This window comes from Ambystoma mexicanum, chromosome 1q (assembly GCF_040938575.1).
Source record: "Ambystoma mexicanum isolate Mex_15411 chromosome 1q, UKY_AmexF1_1, whole genome shotgun sequence".
In the NCBI taxonomy this organism is placed as follows: domain Eukaryota; kingdom Metazoa; phylum Chordata; class Amphibia; order Caudata; family Ambystomatidae; genus Ambystoma; species Ambystoma mexicanum.
The window spans coordinates 592664083-592677499 of record NC_090922.1 but is presented as its reverse complement, the minus strand read 5'-3'; the positions used below and the strand labels follow the sequence as shown (position 1 = coordinate 592677499).

At 54.4% G+C, this 13417-nt stretch overlaps 15 non-coding genes across 15 annotated transcripts; all 15 read right to left on the bottom strand.

The window, feature by feature from the left end:
- Positions 1-649: 649 nt before the first annotated feature.
- On the bottom strand, positions 650-765 carry LOC138564097 (U5 spliceosomal RNA). Its single transcript, XR_011300060.1, has one exon. It is a non-coding gene; the product is annotated as a U5 spliceosomal RNA (small nuclear RNA).
- Positions 766-1570: 805 nt separating this feature from the next.
- LOC138564096 (U5 spliceosomal RNA) lies at positions 1571-1686 on the bottom strand. The gene has a single exon (XR_011300059.1). It is a non-coding gene; the product is annotated as a U5 spliceosomal RNA (small nuclear RNA).
- Positions 1687-2462: 776 nt separating this feature from the next.
- Positions 2463-2578, bottom strand: LOC138564094 (U5 spliceosomal RNA). Its single transcript, XR_011300057.1, has one exon. It is a non-coding gene; the product is annotated as a U5 spliceosomal RNA (small nuclear RNA).
- Positions 2579-3354: 776 nt separating this feature from the next.
- LOC138564093 (U5 spliceosomal RNA) lies at positions 3355-3470 on the bottom strand. Its single transcript, XR_011300056.1, has one exon. It is a non-coding gene; the product is annotated as a U5 spliceosomal RNA (small nuclear RNA).
- An 805-nt stretch (positions 3471-4275) lies between these two features.
- LOC138564092 (U5 spliceosomal RNA) lies at positions 4276-4391 on the bottom strand. Its single transcript, XR_011300055.1, has one exon. It is a non-coding gene; the product is annotated as a U5 spliceosomal RNA (small nuclear RNA).
- Positions 4392-5161: 770 nt separating this feature from the next.
- Positions 5162-5277, bottom strand: LOC138564091 (U5 spliceosomal RNA). The gene has a single exon (XR_011300054.1). It is a non-coding gene; the product is annotated as a U5 spliceosomal RNA (small nuclear RNA).
- A 776-nt stretch (positions 5278-6053) lies between these two features.
- LOC138564090 (U5 spliceosomal RNA) lies at positions 6054-6169 on the bottom strand. Its single transcript, XR_011300053.1, has one exon. It is a non-coding gene; the product is annotated as a U5 spliceosomal RNA (small nuclear RNA).
- An 805-nt stretch (positions 6170-6974) lies between these two features.
- Positions 6975-7090, bottom strand: LOC138564089 (U5 spliceosomal RNA). The gene has a single exon (XR_011300052.1). It is a non-coding gene; the product is annotated as a U5 spliceosomal RNA (small nuclear RNA).
- Positions 7091-7866: 776 nt separating this feature from the next.
- On the bottom strand, positions 7867-7982 carry LOC138564088 (U5 spliceosomal RNA). The gene has a single exon (XR_011300051.1). It is a non-coding gene; the product is annotated as a U5 spliceosomal RNA (small nuclear RNA).
- A 799-nt stretch (positions 7983-8781) lies between these two features.
- Positions 8782-8897, bottom strand: LOC138564087 (U5 spliceosomal RNA). The gene has a single exon (XR_011300050.1). It is a non-coding gene; the product is annotated as a U5 spliceosomal RNA (small nuclear RNA).
- Positions 8898-9673: 776 nt separating this feature from the next.
- On the bottom strand, positions 9674-9789 carry LOC138564086 (U5 spliceosomal RNA). Its single transcript, XR_011300049.1, has one exon. It is a non-coding gene; the product is annotated as a U5 spliceosomal RNA (small nuclear RNA).
- Positions 9790-10594: 805 nt separating this feature from the next.
- Positions 10595-10710, bottom strand: LOC138564085 (U5 spliceosomal RNA). The gene has a single exon (XR_011300048.1). It is a non-coding gene; the product is annotated as a U5 spliceosomal RNA (small nuclear RNA).
- A 776-nt stretch (positions 10711-11486) lies between these two features.
- On the bottom strand, positions 11487-11602 carry LOC138564083 (U5 spliceosomal RNA). The gene has a single exon (XR_011300046.1). It is a non-coding gene; the product is annotated as a U5 spliceosomal RNA (small nuclear RNA).
- Positions 11603-12407: 805 nt separating this feature from the next.
- Positions 12408-12523, bottom strand: LOC138564082 (U5 spliceosomal RNA). The gene has a single exon (XR_011300045.1). It is a non-coding gene; the product is annotated as a U5 spliceosomal RNA (small nuclear RNA).
- A 776-nt stretch (positions 12524-13299) lies between these two features.
- LOC138564081 (U5 spliceosomal RNA) lies at positions 13300-13415 on the bottom strand. The gene has a single exon (XR_011300044.1). It is a non-coding gene; the product is annotated as a U5 spliceosomal RNA (small nuclear RNA).
- Positions 13416-13417: the final 2 nt, after the last annotated feature.

The following is a 13417-nucleotide window of genomic DNA, read 5'->3' as shown; positions in this document are numbered from 1 at the left end:
GAACCCGTGGCAGAATGACTTTATTTGCAAGCAATCCCATCCAAAGTCATGAAACCTGGCAGGGGATTGTGGGTATGCAAATTTCTCCAGACCGCAGGCCATGTGACATTGGCCAAAAGGCAGGCAGAGTCTGCCTTTGCCTGAGGACTCCCCTCGTTTACATAAGGTCTAGGGCTTCTGGGAGGCAGGCGTGAGATTTTCTTTTGGGCCCCAGAGATGGGGCTCCTCCCCCAGGATGTTGAAAAAGCAGCCCGCTCTCTCCTTTCTCAGGACACAGGGGTCATTTTCCGCCCTCACCCTGTCTTGCACGGGTGCTGGGCCTCCTGGGCTGCCAGCGGGCAAAGAACGGCGTTTGTCAGGCGTTCGTCAGCCGATCGGGGCCCGGGCCCAAACCCCTGCCCACTGGGGCCATATCCTCCTGGATGCTAGCTTGGAGCCAGCCTCTGCTGGCTCACCAGCAGGTGGCGACAGCAGCAAGCATTAGCTAAAGGCTCCCCCCTCTGGCTACCACTGCAAAGCATCAGCCTGGCTGTGCTGCGAGGACCCCTGCAAAGGCTGACTGACAGCTGGGGGGTGCAAGCCAACAGCTGAAAAGCAGGCTTTGCGCTTTCATTTGCTCTGTTTCTTTTTTTTTTTAACCAGCATAGGTAACCCTGCACTTGGCAGGGCTTCAAAAAATTGAGTGAAACTCTTTAATGTTCCTCTCCACGGAAATCTTTAGTAAAAGGCGAAAGATTTATTCGGTTTGAAGAGAAACCAGAGTATGCGCTCTAGTGGCCCCGACTGCGGCCGCAAAAAATGCAACACCTCACTAGCTCAGGGTGACTTAGTGAAGCAGTGCACACGATGACGCTTTTTGAGATGAAGCGAATGGAGAATGCTATCGGGCTCCGAACCCGTGGCAGAATGACTTTATTTGCAAGCAATCCCATCCAAAGTCATGAAACCTGGCAGGGGATTGTGGGTATGCAAATTTCTCCAGACCGCAGGCCATGTGACATTGGCCAAAAGGCAGGCAGAGTCTGCCTTTGCCTGAGGACTCCCCTCGTTTACATAAGGTCTAGGGCTTCTGGGAGGCAGGCGTGAGATTTTCTTTTGGGCCCCAGAGATGGGGCTCCTCCCCCAGGATGTTGAAAAAGCAGCCCGCTCTCTCCTTTCTCAGGACACAGGGGTCATTTTCCGCCCTCACCCTGTCTTGCACGGGTGCTGGGCCTCCTGGGCTGCCAGGTTCTTTTGCCCGCCAGGGCAAAGCCCGCCGGGCAAAGGACGGCGTTTGTCAGGCGTTCGTCAGCCGATCGGGGCCCGGGCCCAAACCCCTGCCCACTGGGGCCATATCCTCCTGGATGCTAGCTTGGAGCCAGCCTCTGCTGGCTCACCAGCAGGTGGCAACAGCAGCAAGCATTAGCTAAAGGCTCCCCCCTCTGGCTACCACTGCAAGGCATCAGCCTGGCTGTGCTGCGAGGACCCCTGCAAAGGCTGACTGACAGCTGGGGGGTGCAAGCCAACAGCTGAAAAGCAGGCTTTGCGCTTTTATTTGCTCTGTTTCTTTTTTTTTTTAACCAGCATAGGTAACCCTGCACTTGGCAGGGCTTCAAAAAATTGAGTGAAACTCTTTAATGTTCCTCTCCACGGAAATCTTTAGTAAAAGGCGAAAGATTTATTCGGTTTGAAGAGAAACCAGAGTATGCGCTCTAGTGGCCCCGACTGCGGCCGCAAAAAATGCAACACCTCACTAGCTCAGGGTGACTTAGTGAAGCAGTGCACACGATGACGCTTTTTGAGATGAAGCGAATGGAGAATGCTATCGGGCTCCGAACCCGTGGCAGAATGACTTTATTTGCAAGCAATCCCATCCAAAGTCATGAAACCTGGCAGGGGATTGTGGGTATGCAAATTTCTCCAGACCGCAGGCCATGTGACATTGGCCAAAAGGCAGGCAGAGTCTGCCTTTGCCTGAGGACTCCCCTCGTTTACATAAGGTCTAGGGCTTCTGGGAGGCAGGCGTGAGATTTTCTTTTGGGCCCCAGAGATGGGGCTCCTCCCCCAGGATGTTGAAAAAGCAGCCCGCTCTCTCCTTTCTCAGGACACAGGGGTCATTTTCCGCCCTCACCCTGTCTTGCACGGGTGCTGGGCCTCCTGGGCTGCCAGCGGGCAAAGAACGGCGTTTGTCAGGCGTTCGTCAGCCGATCGGGGCCCGGGCCCAAACCCCTGCCCACTGGGGCCATATCCTCCTGGATGCTAGCTTGGAGCCAGCCTCTGCTGGCTCACCAGCAGGTGGCGACAGCAGCAAGCATTAGCTAAAGGCTCCCCCCTCTGGCTACCACTGCAAAGCATCAGCCTGGCTGTGCTGCGAGGACCCCTGCAAAGGCTGACTGACAGCTGGGGGGTGCAAGCCAACAGCTGAAAAGCAGGCTTTGCGCTTTCATTTGCTCTGTTTCTTTTTTTTTTTAACCAGCATAGGTAACCCTGCACTTGGCAGGGCTTCAAAAAATTGAGTGAAACTCTTTAATGTTCCTCTCCACGGAAATCTTTAGTAAAAGGCGAAAGATTTATTCGGTTTGAAGAGAAACCAGAGTATGCGCTCTAGTGGCCCCGACTGCGGCCGCAAAAAATGCAACACCTCACTAGCTCAGGGTGACTTAGTGAAGCAGTGCACACGATGACGCTTTTTGAGATGAAGCGAATGGAGAATGCTATCGGGCTCCGAACCCGTGGCAGAATGACTTTATTTGCAAGCAATCCCATCCAAAGTCATGAAACCTGGCAGGGGATTGTGGGTATGCAAATTTCTCCAGACCGCAGGCCATGTGACATTGGCCAAAAGGCAGGCAGAGTCTGCCTTTGCCTGAGGACTCCCCTCGTTTACATAAGGTCTAGGGCTTCTGGGAGGCAGGCGTGAGATTTTCTTTTGGGCCCCAGAGATGGGGCTCCTCCCCCAGGATGTTGAAAAAGCAGCCCGCTCTCTCCTTTCTCAGGACACAGGGGTCATTTTCCGCCCTCACCCTGTCTTGCACGGGTGCTGGGCCTCCTGGGCTGCCAGCGGGCAAAGAACGGCGTTTGTCAGGCGTTCGTCAGCCGATCGGGGCCCGGGCCCAAACCCCTGCCCACTGGGGCCATATCCTCCTGGATGCTAGCTTGGAGCCAGCCTCTGCTGGCTCACCAGCAGGTGGCGACAGCAGCAAGCATTAGCTAAAGGCTCCCCCCTCTGGCTACCACTGCAAAGCATCAGCCTGGCTGTGCTGCGAGGACCCCTGCAAAGGCTGACTGACAGCTGGGGGGTGCAAGCCAACAGCTGAAAAGCAGGCTTTGCGCTTTCATTTGCTCTGTTTCTTTTTTTTTTTAACCAGCATAGGTAACCCTGCACTTGGCAGGGCTTCAAAAAATTGAGTGAAACTCTTTAATGTTCCTCTCCACGGAAATCTTTAGTAAAAGGCGAAAGATTTATTCGGTTTGAAGAGAAACCAGAGTATGCGCTCTAGTGGCCCCGACTGCGGCCGCAAAAAATGCAACACCTCACTAGCTCAGGGTGACTTAGTGAAGCAGTGCACACGATGACGCTTTTTGAGATGAAGCGAATGGAGAATGCTATCGGGCTCCGAACCCGTGGCAGAATGACTTTATTTGCAAGCAATCCCATCCAAAGTCATGAAACCTGGCAGGGGATTGTGGGTATGCAAATTTCTCCAGACCGCAGGCCATGTGACATTGGCCAAAAGGCAGGCAGAGTCTGCCTTTGCCTGAGGACTCCCCTCGTTTACATAAGGTCTAGGGCTTCTGGGAGGCAGGCGTGAGATTTTCTTTTGGGCCCCAGAGATGGGGCTCCTCCCCCAGGATGTTGAAAAAGCAGCCCGCTCTCTCCTTTCTCAGGACACAGGGGTCATTTTCCGCCCTCACCCTGTCTTGCACGGGTGCTGGGCCTCCTGGGCTGCCAGGTTCTTTTGCCCGCCAGGGCAAAGCCCGCCGGGCAAAGGACGGCGTTTGTCAGGCGTTTGTCAGCCGATCGGGGCCCGGGCCCAAACCCCTGCCCACTGGGGCCATATCCTCCTGGATGCTAGCTTGGAGCCAGCCTCTGCTGGCTCACCAGCAGGTGGCGACAGCAGCAAGCATTAGCTAAAGGCTCCCCCCTCTGGCTACCACTGCAAGGCATCAGCCTGGCTGTGCTGCGAGGACCCCTGCAAAGGCTGACTGACAGCTGGGGGGTGCAAGCCAACAGCTGAAAAGCAGGCTTTGCGCTTTCATTTGCTCTGTTTCTTTTTTTTTATAACCAGCATAGGTAACCCTGCACTTGGCAGGGCTTCAAAAAATTGAGTGAAACTCTTTAATGTTCCTCTCCACGGAAATCTTTAGTAAAAGGCGAAAGATTTATTCGGTTTGAAGAGAAACCAGAGTATGCGCTCTAGTGGCCCCGACTGCGGCCGCAAAAAATGCAACACCTCACTAGCTCAGGGTGACTTAGTGAAGCAGTGCACACAATGACGCTTTTTGAGATGAAGCGAATGGAGAATGCTATCGGGCTCCGAACCCGTGGCAGAATGACTTTATTTGCAAGCAATCCCATCCAAAGTCATGAAACCTGGCAGGGGATTGTGGGTATGCAAATTTCTCCAGACCGCAGGCCATGTGACATTGGCCAAAAGGCAGGCAGAGTCTGCCTTTGCCTGAGGACTCCCCTCGTTTACATAAGGTCTAGGGCTTCTGGGAGGCAGGCGTGAGATTTTCTTTTGGGCCCCAGAGATGGGGCTCCTCCCCCAGGATGTTGAAGAAGCAGCCCGCTCTCTCCTTTCTCAGGACACAGGGGTCATTTTCCGCCCTCACCCTGTCTTGCACGGGTGCTGGGCCTCCTGGGCTGCCAGCGGGCAAAGGACGGCGTTTGTCAGGCGTTCGTCAGCCGATCGGGGCCCGGGCCCAAACCCCTGCCCACTGGGGCCATATCCTCCTGGATGCTAGCTTGGAGCCAGCCTCTGCTGGCTCACCAGCAGGTGGCGACAGCAGCAAGCATTAGCTAAAGGCTCCCCCCTCTGGCTACCACTGCAAGGCATCAGCCTGGCTGTGCTGCGAGGACCCCTGCAAAGGCTGACTGACAGCTGGGGGGTGCAAGCCAACAGCTGAAAAGCAGGCTTTGCGCTTTCATTTGCTCTGTTTCTTTTTAACCAGCATAGGTAACCCTGCACTTGGCAGGGCTTCAAAAAATTGAGTGAAACTCTTTAATGTTCCTCTCCACGGAAATCTTTAGTAAAAGGCGAAAGATTTATTCGGTTTGAAGAGAAACCAGAGTATGCGCTCTAGTGGCCCCGACTGCGGCCGCAAAAAATGCAACACCTCACTAGCTCAGGGTGACTTAGTGAAGCAGTGCACACGATGACGCTTTTTGAGATGAAGCGAATGGAGAATGCTATCGGGCTCCGAACCCGTGGCAGAATGACTTTATTTGCAAGCAATCCCATCCAAAGTCATGAAACCTGGCAGGGGATTGTGGGTATGCAAATTTCTCCAGACCGCAGGCCATGTGACATTGGCCAAAAGGCAGGCAGAGTCTGCCTTTGCCTGAGGACTCCCCTCGTTTACATAAGGTCTAAGGCTTCTGGGAGGCAGGCGTGAGATTTTCTTTTGGGCCCCAGAGATGGGGCTCCTCCCCCAGGATGTTGAAGAAGCAGCCCGCTCTCTCCTTTCTCAGGACACAGGGATCATTTTCCGCCCTCACCCTGTCTTGCACGGGTGCTGGGCCTCCTGGGCTGCCAGCGGGCAAAGAACGGCGTTTGTCAGGCGTTCGTCAGCCGATCGGGGCCCGGGCCCAAACCCCTGCCCACTGGGGCCATATCCTCCTGGATGCTAGCTTGGAGCCAGCCTCTGCTGGCTCACCAGCAGGTGGCGACAGCAGCAAGCATTAGCTAAAGGCTCCCCCCTCTGGCTACCACTGCAAAGCATCAGCCTGGCTGTGCTGCGAGGACCCCTGCAAAGGCTGACTGACAGCTGGGGGGTGCAAGCCAACAGCTGAAAAGCAGGCTTTGCGCTTTCATTTGCTCTGTTTCTTTTTTTTTTTAACCAGCATAGGTAACCCTGCACTTGGCAGGGCTTCAAAAAATTGAGTGAAACTCTTTAATGTTCCTCTCCACGGAAATCTTTAGTAAAAGGCGAAAGATTTATTCGGTTTGAAGAGAAACCAGAGTATGCGCTCTAGTGGCCCCGACTGCGGCCGCAAAAAATGCAACACCTCACTAGCTCAGGGTGACTTAGTGAAGCAGTGCACACGATGACGCTTTTTGAGATGAAGCGAATGGAGAATGCTATCGGGCTCCGAACCCGTGGCAGAATGACTTTATTTGCAAGCAATCCCATCCAAAGTCATGAAACCTGGCAGGGGATTGTGGGTATGCAAATTTCTCCAGACCGCAGGCCATGTGACATTGGCCAAAAGGCAGGCAGAGTCTGCCTTTGCCTGAGGACTCCCCTCGTTTACATAAGGTCTAGGGCTTCTGGGAGGCAGGCGTGAGATTTTCTTTTGGGCCCCAGAGATGGGGCTCCTCCCCCAGGATGTTGAAAAAGCAGCCCGCTCTCTCCTTTCTCAGGACACAGGGGTCATTTTCCGCCCTCACCCTGTCTTGCACGGGTGCTGGGCCTCCTGGGCTGCCAGGTTCTTTTGCCCGCCAGGGCAAAGCCCGCCGGGCAAAGGACGGCGTTTGTCAGGCGTTCGTCAGCCGATCGGGGCCCGGGCCCAAACCCCTGCCCACTGGGGCCATATCCTCCTGGATGCTAGCTTGGAGCCAGCCTCTGCTGGCTCACCAGCAGGTGGCAACAGCAGCAAGCATTAGCTAAAGGCTCCCCCCTCTGGCTACCACTGCAAGGCATCAGCCTGGCTGTGCTGCGAGGACCCCTGCAAAGGCTGACTGACAGCTGGGGGGTGCAAGCCAACAGCTGAAAAGCAGGCTTTGCGCTTTTATTTGCTCTGTTTCTTTTTTTTTTTAACCAGCATAGGTAACCCTGCACTTGGCAGGGCTTCAAAAAATTGAGTGAAACTCTTTAATGTTCCTCTCCACGGAAATCTTTAGTAAAAGGCGAAAGATTTATTCGGTTTGAAGAGAAACCAGAGTATGCGCTCTAGTGGCCCCGACTGCGGCCGCAAAAAATGCAACACCTCACTAGCTCAGGGTGACTTAGTGAAGCAGTGCACACGATGACGCTTTTTGAGATGAAGCGAATGGAGAATGCTATCGGGCTCCGAACCCGTGGCAGAATGACTTTATTTGCAAGCAATCCCATCCAAAGTCATGAAACCTGGCAGGGGATTGTGGGTATGCAAATTTCTCCAGACCGCAGGCCATGTGACATTGGCCAAAAGGCAGGCAGAGTCTGCCTTTGCCTGAGGACTCCCCTCGTTTACATAAGGTCTAGGGCTTCTGGGAGGCAGGCGTGAGATTTTCTTTTGGGCCCCAGAGATGGGGCTCCTCCCCCAGGATGTTGAAAAAGCAGCCCGCTCTCTCCTTTCTCAGGACACAGGGGTCATTTTCCGCCCTCACCCTGTCTTGCACGGGTGCTGGGCCTCCTGGGCTGCCAGCGGGCAAAGAACGGCGTTTGTCAGGCGTTCGTCAGCCGATCGGGGCCCGGGCCCAAACCCCTGCCCACTGGGGCCATATCCTCCTGGATGCTAGCTTGGAGCCAGCCTCTGCTGGCTCACCAGCAGGTGGCGACAGCAGCAAGCATTAGCTAAAGGCTCCCCCCTCTGGCTACCACTGCAAAGCATCAGCCTGGCTGTGCTGCGAGGACCCCTGCAAAGGCTGACTGACAGCTGGGGGGTGCAAGCCAACAGCTGAAAAGCAGGCTTTGCGCTTTCATTTGCTCTGTTTCTTTTTTTTTTTAACCAGCATAGGTAACCCTGCACTTGGCAGGGCTTCAAAAAATTGAGTGAAACTCTTTAATGTTCCTCTCCACGGAAATCTTTAGTAAAAGGCGAAAGATTTATTCGGTTTGAAGAGAAACCAGAGTATGCGCTCTAGTGGCCCCGACTGCGGCCGCAAAAAATGCAACACCTCACTAGCTCAGGGTGACTTAGTGAAGCAGTGCACACGATGACGCTTTTTGAGATGAAGCGAATGGAGAATGCTATCGGGCTCCGAACCCGTGGCAGAATGACTTTATTTGCAAGCAATCCCATCCAAAGTCATGAAACCTGGCAGGGGATTGTGGGTATGCAAATTTCTCCAGACCGCAGGCCATGTGACATTGGCCAAAAGGCAGGCAGAGTCTGCCTTTGCCTGAGGACTCCCCTCGTTTACATAAGGTCTAGGGCTTCTGGGAGGCAGGCGTGAGATTTTCTTTTGGGCCCCAGAGATGGGGCTCCTCCCCCAGGATGTTGAAAAAGCAGCCCGCTCTCTCCTTTCTCAGGACACAGGGGTCATTTTCCGCCCTCACCCTGTCTTGCACGGGTGCTGGGCCTCCTGGGCTGCCAGGTTCTTTTGCCCGCCAGGGCAAAGCCCGCCGGGCAAAGGACGGCGTTTGTCAGGCGTTCGTCAGCCGATCGGGGCCCAAACCCCTGCCCGCTGGGGCCATATCCTCCTGGATGCTAGCTTGGAGCCAGCCTCTGCTGGCTCACCAGCAGGTGGCAACAGCAGCAAGCATTAGCTAAAGGCTCCCCCCTCTGGCTACCACTGCAAGGCATCAGCCTGGCTGTGCTGCGAGGACCCCTGCAAAGGCTGACTGACAGCTGGGGGGTGCAAGCCAACAGCTGAAAAGCAGGCTTTGCGCTTTTATTTGCTCTGTTTCTTTTTTTTTTTAACCAGCATAGGTAACCCTGCACTTGGCAGGGCTTCAAAAAATTGAGTGAAACTCTTTAATGTTCCTCTCCACGGAAATCTTTAGTAAAAGGCGAAAGATTTATTCGGTTTGAAGAGAAACCAGAGTATGCGCTCTAGTGGCCCCGACTGCGGCCGCAAAAAATGCAACACCTCACTAGCTCAGGGTGACTTAGTGAAGCAGTGCACACGATGACGCTTTTTGAGATGAAGCGAATGGAGAATGCTATCGGGCTCCAAACCCGTGGCAGAATGACTTTATTTGCAAGCAATCCCATCCAAAGTCATGAAACCTGGCAGGGGATTGTGGGTATGCAAATTTCTCCAGACCGCAGGCCATGTGACATTGGCCAAAAGGCAGGCAGAGTCTGCCTTTGCCTGAGGACTCCCCTCGTTTACATAAGGTCTAGGGCTTCTGGGAGGCAGGCGTGAGATTTTCTTTTGGGCCCCAGAGATGGGGCTCCTCCCCCAGGATGTTGAAGAAGCAGCCCGCTCTCTCCTTTCTCAGGACACAGGGATCATTTTCCGCCCTCACCCTGTCTTGCACGGGTGCTGGGCCTCCTGGGCTGCCAGCGGGCAAAGAACGGCGTTTGTCAGGCGTTCGTCAGCCGATCGGGGCCCGGGCCCAAACCCCTGCCCACTGGGGCCATATCCTCCTGGATGCTAGCTTGGAGCCAGCCTCTGCTGGCTCACCAGCAGGTGGCGACAGCAGCAAGCATTAGCTAAAGGCTCCCCCCTCTGGCTACCACTGCAAAGCATCAGCCTGGCTGTGCTGCGAGGACCCCTGCAAAGGCTGACTGACAGCTGGGGGGTGCAAGCCAACAGCTGAAAAGCAGGCTTTGCGCTTTCATTTGCTCTGTTTCTTTTTTTTTTTAACCAGCATAGGTAACCCTGCACTTGGCAGGGCTTCAAAAAATTGAGTGAAACTCTTTAATGTTCCTCTCCACGGAAATCTTTAGTAAAAGGCGAAAGATTTATTCGGTTTGAAGAGAAACCAGAGTATGCGCTCTAGTGGCCCCGACTGCGGCCGCAAAAAATGCAACACCTCACTAGCTCAGGGTGAATTAGTGAAGCAGTGCACACGATGACGCTTTTTGAGATGAAGCGAATGGAGAATGCTATCGGGCTCCGAACCCGTGGCAGAATGACTTTATTTGCAAGCAATCCCATCCAAAGTCATGAAACCTGGCAGGGGATTGTGGGTATGCAAATTTCTCCAGACCGCAGGCCATGTGACATTGGCCAAAAGGCAGGCAGAGTCTGCCTTTGCCTGAGGACTCCCCTCGTTTACATAAGGTCTAGGGCTTCTGGGAGGCAGGCGTGAGATTTTCTTTTGGGCCCCAGAGATGGGGCTCCTCCCCCAGGATGTTGAAAAAGCAGCCCGCTCTCTCCTTTCTCAGGACACAGGGGTCATTTTCCGCCCTCACCCTGTCTTGCACGGGTGCTGGGCCTCCTGGGCTGCCAGGTTCTTTTGCCCGCCAGGGCAAAGCCCGCCGGGCAAAGGACGGCGTTTGTCAGGCGTTCGTCAGCCGATCGGGGCCCGGGCCCAAACCCCTGCCCGCTGGGGCCATATCCTCCTGGATGCTAGCTTGGAGCCAGCCTCTGCTGGCTCACCAGCAGGTGGCAACAGCAGCAAGCATTAGCTAAAGGCTCCCCCCTCTGGCTACCACTGCAAGGCATCAGCCTGGCTGTGCTGCGAGGACCCCTGCAAAGGCTGACTGACAGCTGGGGGGTGCAAGCCAACAGCTGAAAAGCAGGCTTTGCGCTTTTATTTGCTCTGTTTCTTTTTTTTTTTAACCAGCATAGGTAACCCTGCACTTGGCAGGGCTTCAAAAAATTGAGTGAAACTCTTTAATGTTCCTCTCCACGGAAATCTTTAGTAAAAGGCGAAAGATTTATTCGGTTTGAAGAGAAACCAGAGTATGCGCTCTAGTGGCCCCGACTGCGGCCGCAAAAAATGCAACACCTCACTAGCTCAGGGTGACTTAGTGAAGCAGTGCACACGATGACGCTTTTTGAGATGAAGCGAATGGAGAATGCTATCGGGCTCCGAACCCGTGGCAGAATGACTTTATTTGCAAGCAATCCCATCCAAAGTCATGAAACCTGGCAGGGGATTGTGGGTATGCAAATTTCTCCAGACCGCAGGCCATGTGACATTGGCCAAAAGGCAGGCAGAGTCTGCCTTTGCCTGAGGACTCCCCTCGTTTACATAAGGTCTAGGGCTTCTGGGAGGCAGGCGTGAGATTTTCTTTTGGGCCCCAGAGATGGGGCTCCTCCCCCAGGATGTTGAAGAAGCAGCCCGCTCTCTCCTTTCTCAGGACACAGGGATCATTTTCCGCCCTCACCCTGTCTTGCACGGGTGCTGGGCCTCCTGGGCTGCCAGCGGGCAAAGAACGGCGTTTGTCAGGCGTTCGTCAGCCGATCGGGGCCCGGGCCCAAACCCCTGCCCACTGGGGCCATATCCTCCTGGATGCTAGCTTGGAGCCAGCCTCTGCTGGCTCACCAGCAGGTGGCGACAGCAGCAAGCATTAGCTAAAGGCTCCCCCCTCTGGCTACCACTGCAAAGCATCAGCCTGGCTGTGCTGCGAGGACCCCTGCAAAGGCTGACTGACAGCTGGGGGGTGCAAGCCAACAGCTGAAAAGCAGGCTTTGCGCTTTCATTTGCTCTGTTTCTTTTTTTTTTTAACCAGCATAGGTAACCCTGCACTTGGCAGGGCTTCAAAAAATTGAGTGAAACTCTTTAATGTTCCTCTCCACGGAAATCTTTAGTAAAAGGCGAAAGATTTATTCGGTTTGAAGAGAAACCAGAGTATGCACTCTAGTGGCCCCGACTGCGGCCGCAAAAAATGCAACACCTCACTAGCTCAGGGTGACTTAGTGAAGCAGTGCACACGATGACGCTTTTTGAGATGAAGCGAATGGAGAATGCTATCGGGCTCCGAACCCGTGGCAGAATGACTTTATTTGCAAGCAATCCCATCCAAAGTCATGAAACCTGGCAGGGGATTGTGGGTATGCAAATTTCTCCAGACCGCAGGCCATGTGACATTGGCCAAAAGGCAGGCAGAGTCTGCCTTTGCCTGAGGACTCCCCTCGTTTACATAAGGTCTAGGGCTTCTGGGAGGCAGGCGTGAGATTTTCTTTTGGGCCCCAGAGATGGGGCTCCTCCCCCAGGATGTTGAAAAAGCAGCCCGCTCTCTCCTTTCTCAGGACACAGGGGTCATTTTCCGCCCTCACCCTGTCTTGCACGGGTGCTGGGCCTCCTGGGCTGCCAGGTTCTTTTGCCCGCCAGGGCAAAGCCCGCCGGGCAAAGGACGGCGTTTGTCAGGCGTTTGTCAGCCGATCGGGGCCCGGGCCCAAACCCCTGCCCACTGGGGCCATATCCTCCTGGATGCTAGCTTGGAGCCAGCCTCTGCTGGCTCACCAGCAGGTGGCAACAGCAGCAAGCATTAGCTAAAGGCTCCCCCCTCTGGCTACCACTGCAAGGCATCAGCCTGGCTGTGCTGCGAGGACCCCTGCAAAGGCTGACTGACAGCTGGGGGGTGCAAGCCAACAGCTGAAAAGCAGGCTTTGCGCTTTTATTTGCTCTGTTTCTTTTTTTTTTTAACCAGCATAGGTAACCCTGCACTTGGCAGGGCTTCAAAAAATTGAGTGAAACTCTTTAATGTTCCTCTCCACGGAAATCTTTAGTAAAAGGCGAAAGATTTATTCGGTTTGAAGAGAAACCAGAGTATGCGCTCTAGTGGCCCCGACTGCGGCCGCAAAAAATGCAACACCTCACTAGCTCAGGGTGACTTAGTGAAGCAGTGCACACGATGACGCTTTTTGAGATGAAGCGAATGGAGAATGCTATCGGGCTCCGAACCCGTGGCAGAATGACTTTATTTGCAAGCAATCCCATCCAAAGTCATGAAACCTGGCAGGGGATTGTGGGTATGCAAATTTCTCCAGACCGCAGGCCATGTGACATTGGCCAAAAGGCAGGCAGAGTCTGCCTTTGCCTGAGGACTCCCCTCGTTTACATAAGGTCTAGGGCTTCTGGGAGGCAGGCGTGAGATTTTCTTTTGGGCCCCAGAGATGGGGCTCCTCCCCCAGGATGTTGAAAAAGCAGCCCGCTCTCTCCTTTCTCAGGACACAGGGGTCATTTTCCGCCCTCACCCTGTCTTGCACGGGTGCTGGGCCTCCTGGGCTGCCAGCGGGCAAAGAACGGCGTTTGTCAGGCGTTCGTCAGCCGATCGGGGCCCGGGCCCAAACCCCTGCCCACTGGGGCCATATCCTCCTGGATGCTAGCTTGGAGCCAGCCTCTGCTGGCTCACCAGCAGGTGGCGACAGCAGCAAGCATTAGCTAAAGGCTCCCCCCTCTGGCTACCACTGCAAAGCATCAGCCTGGCTGTGCTGCGAGGACCCCTGCAAAGGCTGACTGACAGCTGGGGGGTGCAAGCCAACAGCTGAAAAGCAGGCTTTGCGCTTTCATTTGCTCTGTTTCTTTTTTTTTTTAACCAGCATAGGTAACCCTGCACTTGGCAGGGCTTCAAAAAATTGAGTGAAACTCTTTAATGTTCCTCTCCACGGAAATCTTTAGTAAAAGGCGAAAGATTTATTCGGTTTGAAGAGAAACCAGAGTATGC